Source organism: Hippoglossus stenolepis, chromosome 21 (assembly GCF_022539355.2).
Source record: "Hippoglossus stenolepis isolate QCI-W04-F060 chromosome 21, HSTE1.2, whole genome shotgun sequence".
In the NCBI taxonomy this organism is placed as follows: domain Eukaryota; kingdom Metazoa; phylum Chordata; class Actinopteri; order Pleuronectiformes; family Pleuronectidae; genus Hippoglossus; species Hippoglossus stenolepis.
Window position 1 is genome coordinate 1077034 of NC_061503.1, and position 13566 is coordinate 1090599.

Sequence of the window (13566 nt, forward strand, 5' to 3'; positions counted from 1 at the left end):
CACACTTAGTCAAAGATGCTAGCCCGGGAGCAGGCCACACTGTAAACTTTAATATGTGCCTGTTTGCCCTGTGATTCCTGAGGATGGTCCAGTCACATCTGCATCTATTACATGAAAATTGTATTAAGTCAACTTCAGTGAACTTGAACCATTGCAAACCATTTCGACACTGTTGTTCTGTGAGCAAATGGAAATGTAACACCATCTGATTCTTCCATTCTAATCCTGCTGTGCTGGAGTATAGATTGCTCCTCAATCAATATTCAGTTCAGTTCAATTTTGTCTTGTACAGCACCAAATCATAATATATGTTATCCCAAGGAACTTTACATAGTAAGGTCGGTACCTTAAAATGCAGCATAAAGGTCAGCGAGACAGGAGTGGGTGGTTCAAATACATTCCCTGTAATTAACTGTTAATTTATTGTCCAGTCAGCAACAGAGGGCACAGACACTCACTAAATCACCACAATTTCATTGCCACCTATTTCACAGTGACATGCTTATGAATTTCTCTTCACTGGTGCAAGTGGGTATTGAAAAGGAAAAATATAACTCTGGTTCATGTACAGTGAAGTGTCAAATGATTAAAACAATTTTTTTATAATGATGAATGACTATATGATCTCAATTTTTATCTCAAACTCAAGCTGTGCAGGCTGCTCACCTCCCTTCTTCCATGGAGTGCATGGAGTGGTTTTCATGCACTAACAATGCTAATTGCTTAGTGAGACAATAATAATGAAAATAACCCCAATAGGAAACCTGCATAACTTTCTGATATCTAAATAATCCGTGCATTTTAAAAACATGATTATGTCATGTAATTGTTTTTAATTTATTTAACACTGAACCAACGAAGTGCCCTGAACAAGACAAAATATCAACTTTTTTTCTCATACAACTTGCAAACACCTCCATCTTCTTTCAGATATAGGCATATTTACAACCTAAATTCTAAATATGTATACATAAATTCATACACTTTCACTCACTCCCATACACACACACACAAAAACATCTATTATATGGACCATGCACACAGACATGTATCCAGTGATCAGTGTGGAGCGCAACAGCCATCGACTGTTCTCTACCCAGAGGTAACACTGATCATCTTCTCTGTGATCTACATCCATGATTCATGTCTTGACCATTAGTGGGAACATATCTCCACTTCTTCTACACACCAGAACAATCTGTTTAAAAAGCCTTCAGATAAGCCTCTAAGATAACATTTCCTCAAACTTTCCATTATAACAATGTTTGAAACCTCCCCCAGCTTTGTGAATCTTAATCGCAGTGTTAAGAAATGGGCCTCTCTCTCTTGGCCAGTGGGTGAGCACTGTATTGTCTATTTGAGCACAGACACAAGCATACATGTTGACAATGTCACACACACACACACACACACACACACACACACACACACACACACACACACACACACACACACACACACACACACACACACACACACACACACACACACGCACACTCACAAACAGAGTGAGAGAGAGAGAGAGGGAGAGAGATACAGAGCCCTTCCACTCTCTTCTATTTGGTTTGTATTTGAAGAAATAAGAGATTTTTTCTCAGTCTGGCTTAAATCCCTCCCCTGGGCCATGAGATAGAGCTGGGAAAGCTGTTGCGGCTGCATAAATAAGAGCTGAATCACTAAAACACCTCCTCTGCTGGCTTTATTCATGGGGAGGGGGGCATTGGGGGGGGGGTCTCCGAAATCAAACGAAACAAGGTAATTTAAATACCTGAAGGTCTTTCACATTTAATATCAATAGAAAACACTGTTGTTTTCGTTCTGCTCTTGCAAAATAAGTAAGGACGGAGAGTGACAGGATACGACAGAGGTAGAGCAACAAGAACAAAAAACAGGAAAAACTCGATCAATATTTTCCAACCTCTGTGTTCCTGTTGATGTCGTCTTTATCCTGACTGGGGGATGCTGTGGCAGCGTCACTTTACTTTGACCGGTGTTATTGTCATCCATGTTTCAGCTTAGCAGACAGCATGTAGCATGGGACCACCACACAACACAAGCATATCACACCTAATATTTATAAAAGTAAAACTTCCATCTGACACCAGAGCAGAGGATTAGTTAAAACCTTCTGCTTTCAACTCCATCTTTGTTGTACTAAACACCCATTCTAGGAAATCCCTCTGAGGGAAATGTATAGTTTTTCAGGCCAACCTGAAGGAATTTCCTTGGTTTTACATTACTATAAACAACTATGGTTACACCCTGACAGAATGATGTCGGGGGCTGTAGCTCTATGATTTTCAGATTACTGTAGCTGGTATAACCACTTCAGATACAGTTGGTATCATGTTACTTACTATAAGCACAAGACCTTTTTTTTTTTTACCAAAGCCAGGATTGAAAGATTTAAACCCCAACACAACTACAATAATTTAATGCTGAATAACAGTCCCAGTCTCATAGATCAGTGTGTAGCATCTAGTGGAGGAGTATATATGGCAGCCAAAACTACGGTGGCCTTCCTGCATCAAAATCTTTCTCAAAAGTCTTCTATAAGTATATATATATGTATTTATTTTTTCTCCTAAAAATGCATGTCCCTTAATGCATATTTCCCCATTTAGAGAACTTAAATGTCTCAGATTACCCACAGCATGCTGTCCCACGTTATTAATCCGATTTTATAAAGCGGGACAACTCGAAAATGTTTGAAAAAGAAAAACTAATACACACTTTATTTGTGACAGATTTATATCCTTAACATTAATCTGATTTAATTATGACTTTGTCATGTAATTCCAAGGGGGGGGGGCTTCTGATTGACATCATCCCCATGAGGTCATGTGATTAAAGTCACATTTGTCCAATTATCTTGAAAGTGCAAGGCATTTGGACAAATGTGGTAGGCAGTGCTTTTCAGTTGATATTTAATGACACATGATGATACAGAGTTGTAAGAATTATGTGAAAGTATTAAAGTTTTAAATCCCAGTGTTTCCTCTGATCAGTAATTAGTACATTTGTAACTTAACCTGTCTTTTGCTCAATGGATTCGTCATTCAGCACTTGTCAAGTTAATGTAACACAGGTGAGGCTCAGTGTACGAATACAACTGGTTAAGGTGTTTATGTGAGTTGAAAGGTGTTGACATGAGCAAGACAGTGGCAGAAATGTCTGCTGGGGATGTTTACAGTACAACAGGAACTCAAGAGTGCCACAGTACTCACTGCAAATCACTTGTTAGGTAGTGTGCACTAGTTCAGTCAAATACATCACTAAACACTACAGACAATCTGTGACTCAGTGTCAGAAACAACTGGATATTATACATGTTGTGGTGTTTGGGATAAAATAGGTATTTCAAATGAACTGGTTAAATGAACAATGTCTGTGTAGATTTACTCTCAAAAGTAAGTACAATCACTTTAAATATTATGGGGCTGCTGTGGCTCAGGGGGTAGAGCGCCTCATCCTCTAACCAGAAGGTCAGCAGTTTGGTCCCAGTCTTCCCAATTCCGCAAATGACCTTGGGCAAGATACTGAACCAAATTACCCCTGTCGGCTGTGCTGTTCTCATAGAAAAAGTCAAAACCACAAAAGTGCAATATAAATACAGACCATTTACAAATGTGACATATTGAGAATTATCAGTTGAATCCACCTGGAATGCCTCTTGGCTGCATTTACCCTAAGAGTTTTTGAGATCCTGTAGTCCCTGTAGATCCTCTAAGAGGCATGAAGTCTAAAGGGTTGTTGTTTTTCCACTAAAAGCAGGTCTGAGACCAGACTTGAAAAACATCCAGTTATCAGGCTCACAGCTGTACTGTATCCATCAAACTAAAGTAGACTACAGGTGGCATGCAGAACAATACCATGATAGCATGGGGAGCCATGTGGTTTCAAACAATCATCATGCTTATCATGGAATCAATGATAATCTCCACATATTGAAACAAGCAAATGAGCAACACGGCTGTGAGTCGCATCTTCCATTAGGCTAATCACGCACAGTGCCACTCTACCAGATGTTATTTCATTACACCACACCACGCGCCGGGTGCGACACAATTGTTTGCATAAACACCGCAGAGGGAAATCTGATTGACAGAGTTGAAACAATAAGAGGCAGCTTTGTTTGAGCTTGGTTGTTTGTTCAAAGGAATGCAGCCAACTGGCTCTGTAATATCTTTCTTTTCTCTTTGAACTTGTTTATCTTCTGTCTCTTGTCCCGCCAACCTCTTTGCCTCCTTCTTTGTTTGTGTGTTGACTAGAGGAAATGGACTGAATAATGACACGGAAATCTATATGATTATTTAAGGACCCATGGGTCTGTTGAGAAAAAGGAGAAAAAAACGATCTGTATTCCGGGTTAAAAAGTCTGCACGCAGGGTTTTATATACTGTGCTCTCAGATTTGTAATCTGTGTATGTCTAATATGTGCAATATTGTACATTGGCTACAGTAAATTAAATTCTTTATGTAGATATGTTCATGACACGTTCATGTTTTTATTTTATTTTGTTATCTTGCAGCCATATGCAAAATTATATTTAAATCAATTTCCCCCTCATCAGTCTACACTTTGTCTATAATGACAAAGTGTAAACAGAATTTTAAAAATGCTTGCTGATTAAAAGTGTATTACAAAGGAAAAACTAAAATATCCCACTGACAAAAGCATCAGACACACTACTCAGTAGCTACTTCTGTGTTATGTTGGATGTGTGCTCAGGGTTATTGTCCTGTTGTAAGGTGAACCTTTGAGGACTCACTAATGACAAGGTGGCTAATTCTGAAGTAGCTCCAAAGCATCACCACAGGCCAAGCAACAGCCCAATACAGGCAGGTTTACTACAGGCACTGTACTGATAAGTGTAGTGTATATAAAGTATATGAAAGTATAACCTGTACACAGCCAGTACATTACAGAGCTAAATGTTAAAAGTAATACACACCTTGTGATTTTTTGGACCTGAAGTATTTCTGGTACAATCCACGCTTTGTTCCATTTTATTTTCTCGAAACATCTGTTGACTTTATATATGAATACATTAGGTGTGATTTAATAAGTACTCAGCAAATACGTGAAGTGCAGAAATTTCTCATATAACATTAAGGTTGGATTTCAGGAAACCTTAAACATTAGTATTAGAAAAAACTACAAATACTTTCAGTATTAATAACATTCAGACGGACTTGGACCAATGCTGTGCTGTATTTCACAGTCACACATGTAAGAAACAACTTAAAAGTAGTATAAGGAATTAAATTAGGCAGAGAGTAAATTTTTGCTTCTCCACCCCCACTTTGCTCCCGTTTAGTTGTCCGGGCAGTCGCAGACAGCATAATGTACGGCTTTCATAAGAAAGCCTCACAAGCCCATGCAAATAAGTGTGAAATTGCAAAATAATAATATATGTAAATTACATTGTGCTGGTGAGAAAATTCATTATTTTCCTGGCTGAGGTTGTGAAAGGCTGAAAACACAAGACCAGAGAGAAACAGAGAGAGGGGTTACAAAAAAAAAAGACTTTCATGGCAGCAGGGGTGAAACAAAGCTGGTGCATCAGTGGGAAGAAGAAAAAAATGCTTTGATTCTGCTCAGTACAAACCCAAAGGCACCAGACTTTCTTCTTTGCTCTTAATGAACAACTGCTGTTAGATGCCTTATTACCTTTTTATACGCACATTTTGCATCACTGGCAATGAGATGACTGATGCTTGTTCTCTTTGGGGGCTCCAGGCTCTCTTTAGCAAGTTTTGCTTTAGGGAGAGTGTTGGAATGTCTCAGTTTTGACACATTTATTTGAATGTGCCCATTGTAAATATATATTACCCTTCCTCAATATTATGAAATAGCAACTTAAATACAATACATTACATCAAATTATCAACAACAAGTCTAGCAGTTCTGTGTGGATGTACTGGGCACAGTGGTGATTTCAGCTTTATACCAAAACCTCAGCATATTAGTTTAGGTTGATTATCTAAGTAACTGCAACTGCATATCATTTATTTGGTCATAAACCAAAGTATTAGACATACTGGGATATTAACCTGTGGTGCTGAATGAAAAATCTTACATTTTGTCCTGAGGAGAACACAACTGCCCAAATCTGGACCAATTATCATTGTCAGTGCTGGAGATCAAAACCTATAGCTTCTCATCTGACCACGAATAAAGGTATACAGCAGATTGTCCACTTTCCAGAAGGTTTATGATTCGATCCCCGGCTCTTCCAGTCCACATACCGACATGTCCTTGGCCTTGGGCAAGACACTGAACCCTAAATTGCCTGAATGTGTGATAGAAAAAATCTGTGATATCGGGTGAGTGTGTAATTGGGTGACAGTGTACAGCGCTTTGAGGGGTCAATAAGACAAGAAAAGAAGAAGACAGACTGTCACCAAAGCAGCACTGGGCAACAAGAAACCTCCAACTGCCCAGTTAACATTGCAGAGGAAGTCACCAACTGTGGTGCAAAGCTCTTAATGTCTTCCCCTGGCATCTTCTTCTCTGCAATAGGCTTATTAATACTGTAGTGATATGTATTAAAAATAATACAGAGACATTGTTATGGTTGTAGAAAGCAACATGAAACAACTGTACAGTTAAATCATCAAAGAGCCTCAAATGTCACTGTGTTCAGATTATTATATTAAAAAATAAATTAAACTGCAGTGGTAAACCTGGTTTCTTTTAAGGCAAAAGACTGATGATTTCCTACATTTTCCTCTGTAACTACAAATCTCTTTAAGACTAACAAGTATTGTCAGTGTTTCTAAAACCTGATCGAGCGTATTCCTCTGAGCCTTATAGCTCCACTGTAGTTAAACCAAATACATCAGAGTCACACTGTTGCCCTGGGTGACATCTTTCTTCATTATGAAGAACATCTATTTAGAAGCACATCCATACACTAATAACTCCTCTCTAGAGACCACGACAGTGAGTCAATATTAGTCTGTGGAGCTGTTTAGAAATAAACTATACTGCCAATATTTTTGTGAGGAGAGAACATGACATCCAGTGCAACAGTGTGGTTCACAAAACACATTTATTTAAGGTAGACAGCTATAAGAGTGACAGTGAAGTTACAGTTAACAATGGAAAACAGCAAAGCTAAGTAGCACCCCTGAGGCCTGTACTATGAAAGGAGTTTAACCTAAACAATGATTTAACTCTGGCTTAACAAAGGAAGTCACATTCGACAAACCCTTGTTGTGTGTTGAAATGATTCTACGAAGGTGATTAAGATGCTGGTCAGTAAACTTAGTGTTACAGCCTTGTCTTGTGTCCAACCCTTTTCTGTGCAATTTCTTTATGTAAGTCAAGGTGTGCCCTTCCTGCTCCGTGGTTGGCTGCACCCAGGAAGGCGTGGCCTTCCCTTATCTTTGCCAGCTGCTTGTCTCCTATTCCTGGTGCCTGCTTCCTGATTGGTCGGCCCCAGTCCCCGCTCTACCAATCCTTGACACGCCAGGAACCTGAAGAGTATAAAACCCAGATGGCAGCTATACTAAGCTCAACAGAAATGCCTCTTGTGTTTTACTGCTAAACCTTGTTAGCTAGTTTTCTGATTGTTGTAAATGAAGCATTCAGTTTATCACTGCCTTACACTGCTGGAGACTGGGCCATTTGATCAAAAAACAATTGTCACAGTGAATGCACAGGTGCTGTCCTCTTGTACAGTATTTTTGTTTGAAATAGTTAGACAGATTTTTGGTTCTATTTCTGATTGTTTTTTTTTTAATTAGTTAACTCCTCTGGTTGTATTCATTGCTTTCAGTCAGACAGCATTCATCATCCATTTTTCCTCTATAGTTTGTCTCACCTCTTTCATTTCTGTAATCTTGCTCCAGACTTTAGGATACAGGGACAAGACCCCCGCTTCCCCCTAAAGCACACACCCACAACATACCAATTAGCTTGCTAAAGCTTAATTGTTAAGGTGGTCTAGGACTCCAGTAGCAGCATCCACACTTTTTGACAGGAAATGTCATCTAGTAGAGGCTTCTCGTTTCCTATATGCCAAGACCACAGTAATCCCGAGCTGTTTAAACCGCTGGCACAGGTGGCTGTCTCAGCATGTCTCAACCAGCGGTAGTCAGGGTGGTGGTTTAGGGGTTTAGTTTCAGCAGAGAGTTAAAATGAGCACAGCTTTCCAGATTTACACACACACACACACACACACACACACACACACACACACACACACACACACACACACACACGATGGCTTACATACTTCCCAAACAGTTTGACAGTTTGAAACCAAAGGTAGCGTTATGAGCCATGTTCAACCCACAAATGTAGATTTCTTTTTAATGAGATAAATGAGAGAAAATAAGCATTAATCTATTACATCAAATAATTCATATAATTAAAAAGGATAGTTCACCCAATAATGAAGATTCACTCATTATCAACCCACCAATATGCCGACGAAGGGGTGGTTTAAGTGTTTGAGTCCACAAAACACTTTTGGAGTATCAGGGGTAAACAGCGTTGCAGCTAAATCCAGTACAATTGAAGTAAATGGTGACCACTTTTTCAAACCTAAAAAACAACACAACATGCCTCCATACTGCTCCTTGTTTATGCCTGAAACTCCAAAAGTATTTTGTGGACTCAAACTCTAACGAGTGCATTTTCATTTTTGGGTGAGCTATCCCTTTAAACTTTTACTCATTTGTGTGTGTGTGTGTGTGTGTGTGTGTGTGTGTTTGTGCATGCGCCCGTGCACTGTGTTTTTCTGCGTTGCCATCATCACGTGTTAAAATCTGTTGCATGTGGGAGTTTTGCACTGTTGTTGCATCAGGCCACACACAGGAATACACACGCACACACGCAGAGGCTCAACATCTCACCCTGTCCACAACTCAGATAACTTCTTGTCTGGATGTTTTATTGCTTTTTTGTCTTAACCTTTTTCTGAGTGATTGTCTCTGTCTGTCTCTCCATCTGTGTCACTGTTTGTTGCTCAGATTTTCCGTCTGTCTGCCTGCCTGTCTTTCTATCTGTCTGTTTATCTGCATCTCTGTCTGCCTGCCTGTCTGTCCATCGCTCAGGTTGTCCGTCTGTCACTCTGTCTGTAATAAAATCCAAAGAGCACATACCTCTGCCAGAGCTAACTCACCACATTAAAGTGAAAAACAAATGTGTTTTTATCAATCACCTTTCTGCACGAACAGAACATCACAAAGTTTTTAACAAAACAACAACAACAACAACAACAAAAACAACAATAATAATAATAATACAAAAACAGCAATAAAATGATAAAGATGCAACAACAACAAAAAAATTATTGCAGACTTAAAGGGAGTAAAAGCACCACAAAACAGGAATAAATAAAATGTGTTCTCATGTTTGTGTCCAAATGTGTCCGCAAAGGGAGATTTTCAAAGTTTAGGAGGAATAGCATCAAAAGCACTGTCTTCTTAGTTTGAAGTTTAGGAGTAAGCAACAACCATCAGATCGGCGTTGGAGGACATGAGAGGAGTGTGATGACATGGGGAGAAACTCTACAGAAGCTTCCCTGTTAACAGTGCAACAGCAAAGAGGGCACGATGCTTATGACAGAATTGCAACACGGAAAAGTGATACTTTTGTGCCTGAAACATTATTGGGCAGGTAATTAAAGTGTGTGGGAGCATCAACTGGTGTGCAGGCACTTCTTGTCACCGAGATCTCTGTGTTTCAAGAGTCTCAGTTACACCTAAGTAGTTTAGTTTAGTTTAGTTTAGGCTGAGAAATGCAACATTATTTCCTTCTCATGCATCCTGTGGAGCAATATCAGTAATGTAGTAAAAACAGATTGACACTGACAAGAAACTGTTGTGGTTGGTTATTCAGCACCATCAGCACCATGGACCCATAGAGCCAAATCTCACGAATAAACCTATTTTGTCATGATCATTTACACTTTCATCAAAGAATATTACGATTATTGGAGGGATGAACAATACAGTAATCAAACTCTTATGTCCATTATGTCCTTTGTATCTCAGGATGACGACATTTTTCATAAAGTGCAGTGTAACTCTTGTGTATTTCTGTGTGTGTTGTAAGACAGAAGAGAGATTTAGAGAGTACAATTAATGTTCAAAGAATGAATAAAGAACAGCTTGTCTGCAACCCCCCCACGCTTATTTCCCTTTGATGCTCAGCGCACAACCACCACACACAACACACACACACACACACACGCACGCACACACACACACACACACACATACACACACACACACACACACACACACACACACAGCCCACAGCCAGAACCCTAAAATTAATAGGGTCTGTTTCATTTTAGTGTTGTGACCTAAGGCTATATTCAAAACAATGATACAGGTTCTCTTTTCACTAATGAAGGAAAGGCTGTTCATTTCAAGGAGAGTCAAATAATAAAAGAAAAAAGAAAAAAGCATGTAAAAATAAATTACTCTGAGAGCTGTTAAATTGTCATGGTCGGAGGCATTCATGCAAGATTTCTTTCAGTGTTTCTGCTGTGCCACAAAAAAAGCCTTTCACTGAATAAAAGCTGTTTGGTGTTGTCTCCTTGCATAATGACATGTCCACAGTGTTGTTGCCCAATCTCACTTCATACTCACCTCTGTTGACTGACAGTTTAAATTACATTTTTAAAGTCTAAAGTGACAAATAGGGACATGCGTAAAACTGATGACTCTTTGTCACACAATAACAGAATAGAAGTGTGTCATTTGGTTTAGGATATTAATGTTCCTTCCACTCATCAATACAATGCCTCAGCTTGAATATGCTTTCTATTAGAACAATGAAGATGGGTTGTTGATTTGACAATTTGTAAATATGTTGAAACAAAAAATATCAGTAAAAAGATTTTGTATTTGTTTCCACCAGAACATCTGGTCTTGCGGGTTACATAAAGATTCTGATCTGGTTTATTTCAGCAAAGTGGCACTCATCCCAACCAAAACCAATGTGCTGTTGTTGTATGACCCTAACCTCAGAAAGGATTCAAACCACGGTTTCTGGTGGGACTGTTGTGGAATTTGAACTTGTCACTCTGTTCTTTCTGTGATTAAAATATATAATAATAACTGCCTCCTGAATTATTGTTCATTCACATGCAGCTAGTTTTAAGCTACTTAAACACACTTAAATGGAGGTATGTTGTTGAAGGATGATTTTAGTCTTTGATTAAATAATCCAAAAGTACAGACATAATGATGGGACTTTGACTATTTAACCAATATCACCATTGTTTGATTTGATAAATGCATTAGTTTTTCCGAGCTGATTGTTTATACAATGAAGATACACTCAAAACGTTTCCTCATTTGGTTGATTAAAATAATATCTGGTTCATGCTGAATGTGTTCACAACTGGAAATTGATATTCAAAGCTATGTAGCTTTTTACACTGAGAACCCCTGCAGGCCTCCAGGGTGTGGAGGGAAATCTGTGGGATCACTTCATAGCATGATTCAAGAGGAGGATCCTGTTTTTCCAGAATCAAATGGCTTACAGCAGCAGCAAGTTGTAAAAGCGGAGTTCGGACACATTTGTGTGAAGGAACCTTCTTAGTAACCAACAACAACACTCTCTATGTTGTCTCTCTATTGTTAGGAAGTTATTTAAGACTACGTTGAGTGTTCTGTGTTCAAAGCAGTTACACCCCTATTATAGAACAATTCATTTAATTCCAACAATGAGAGAGTTTAAACATACACTGAGCATTGGCACGACGCAGCAAAACTGGGGAATGTGGTTCATTTTCATCCATGTGATTTCAGTCCAGGCTGAGACAAGATGGAGACAAGGAAGAGAAAAGAAAGTAAAGTGGGAAATGTTGCCTACTTACTTTAGGATGTTGGAGAAGCGGATGCGGCACCTGGATGTGTCCTCAGTCGTATGTCACACTGTGGAAACACACAAAGATCCAAATGTAAACAGAGAGTTGCATAACAAGGCAAAACTTGATCGGTGAGGCCCTCTGAGTGCTTTGTGGACACCTCGATTTGTCATGAAGTCTTTGTACATTCACTGTGTGTTTGTCTGCATTGTGTGTACAGTGTACATGTAATTGAGTGTCCCTGTAAACATAAGAATGTCCTGATAACAGCAGCTTATTCCTTTCTCCTCCTTCTACTTCCCTTCAACAACATTTCTATTCATCAGGCGATTATCTTCTGTTAGCAGACCTTTATTATTTCATAATTACCATTAACCTGCATTTGTGGTTCCCAGTGATTTTCCCTTCCACTATCGCTCATCTCCTCGACTGTTTCTTAATATATATACAGCTGGGCATCACAGTGGGAAGTTGGCTGCGATTATGGTTTTGTTTGATTGGGTTACACAAGGCGCTACCTATAGGGAGCACTGCGACATTGTTACAACAAACGTTGCGTGAGCAGCATGTTAGCAGAGCAGCAGCAGCCCCCGTGTCCTCACAGGATGTGTAAATGGTCTCTTTATCTGCAGCTTTTCTAGTCTTGATGACGACTCAAAGCACTCCACAGTATAGTTTTGCAATCCACCAATTCACACATACATAGAGTGCATCTATGGGCAGCACTTCTATGTATCATACATCACTCATACACTGCCAGCCCTCTGGGGCAATTCAGGGTTCAGTTCTCTCAACGGAGGCCCTACAGTACTTGGTTCAGACACAATACTGAGTCACCCTGTGTACACAGCTGTCAATCTGTTCATCTGTTGTTCCCAGTGTTGTCTAATGTGTTCCATGATCTGTCTGAATTTATTGTTGCAATGTTGCTGTTCCCAGATATCAGGTAATACCTTGATGAAAATGAAAAGGATTACAAGTAAAAAGTCTGACCAGAATTATGAAAAATAAAATGTTGTGAAACTTGCATTTTCCTCTTGGAACTAAAATGCACTTTACCTGCAGATTATAAATCAACTCTTGAGGGTTGCTGCAGGTATGTTATCCATCAAAAAGATAGCTGATGAAAGCAATGCTTTCTGGCAGCTCAGATCATGGATGTTAATGTGTTCTGGACTGCATCGACACGGACAGTGAAACACTTTGAACTTTGTTCATTGTGATTGATTATTGTATAAACTTTAAGTTTCTCTCATATTGCGCTGAAAGGAACTGAAAGAAATAATTTCCTGTAGGAACGGAAATCCATCTGAAATGGCAAGCTTTGAAAAATGTCCAGCAGTAATGTCCTTTACATAATTTGCAATTAATTGGCAAAAATAATATTTGCAAAACCACCATAACGGTTCCAAAATTTGAATATATAATGTACTGTTATGTAAATTAAGTAAAAGCATGGCATCTCATTGGGTAAGGGCGATTCAGTCTTATAACGCAGGTCCCCCCCCCCGCTCTTCTCTCCTCATTTTGCCATTCACCTCTCTTCTCATCCCCATTTTGCTCTACTCAAGTTCTGCAAAAGGTTTCTTAAAGTTAATTATGTAGTTTTTCTCTGCATATTCACCAAAGTGCTGTTGGGTTTCTCTAAAATGTTTAAGGTCTCAGCCTTACTATGTAAATTGCCTTGACATACTGTATATTATGATTTTGTGCAATAAAAATAAAA

The 13566-nt window shown here is 39.1% G+C and overlaps 1 protein-coding gene across 4 annotated transcripts in view; it reads right to left on the reverse strand.

The window, feature by feature from the left end:
• Positions 1-13566, reverse strand: part of rbfox3a (RNA binding fox-1 homolog 3a) — a 488647-nt gene that overhangs the window by 352523 nt on the left and 122558 nt on the right. For all 4 annotated transcript variants that reach the window (XM_035146628.2, XM_035146626.2, XM_035146627.2 and 1 more), the window contains exon 3: positions 11850-11907. The gene's annotated coding sequence lies outside the window, so the exon portion shown is untranslated. The remainder of the gene's footprint in view (positions 1-11849; positions 11908-13566) is intronic.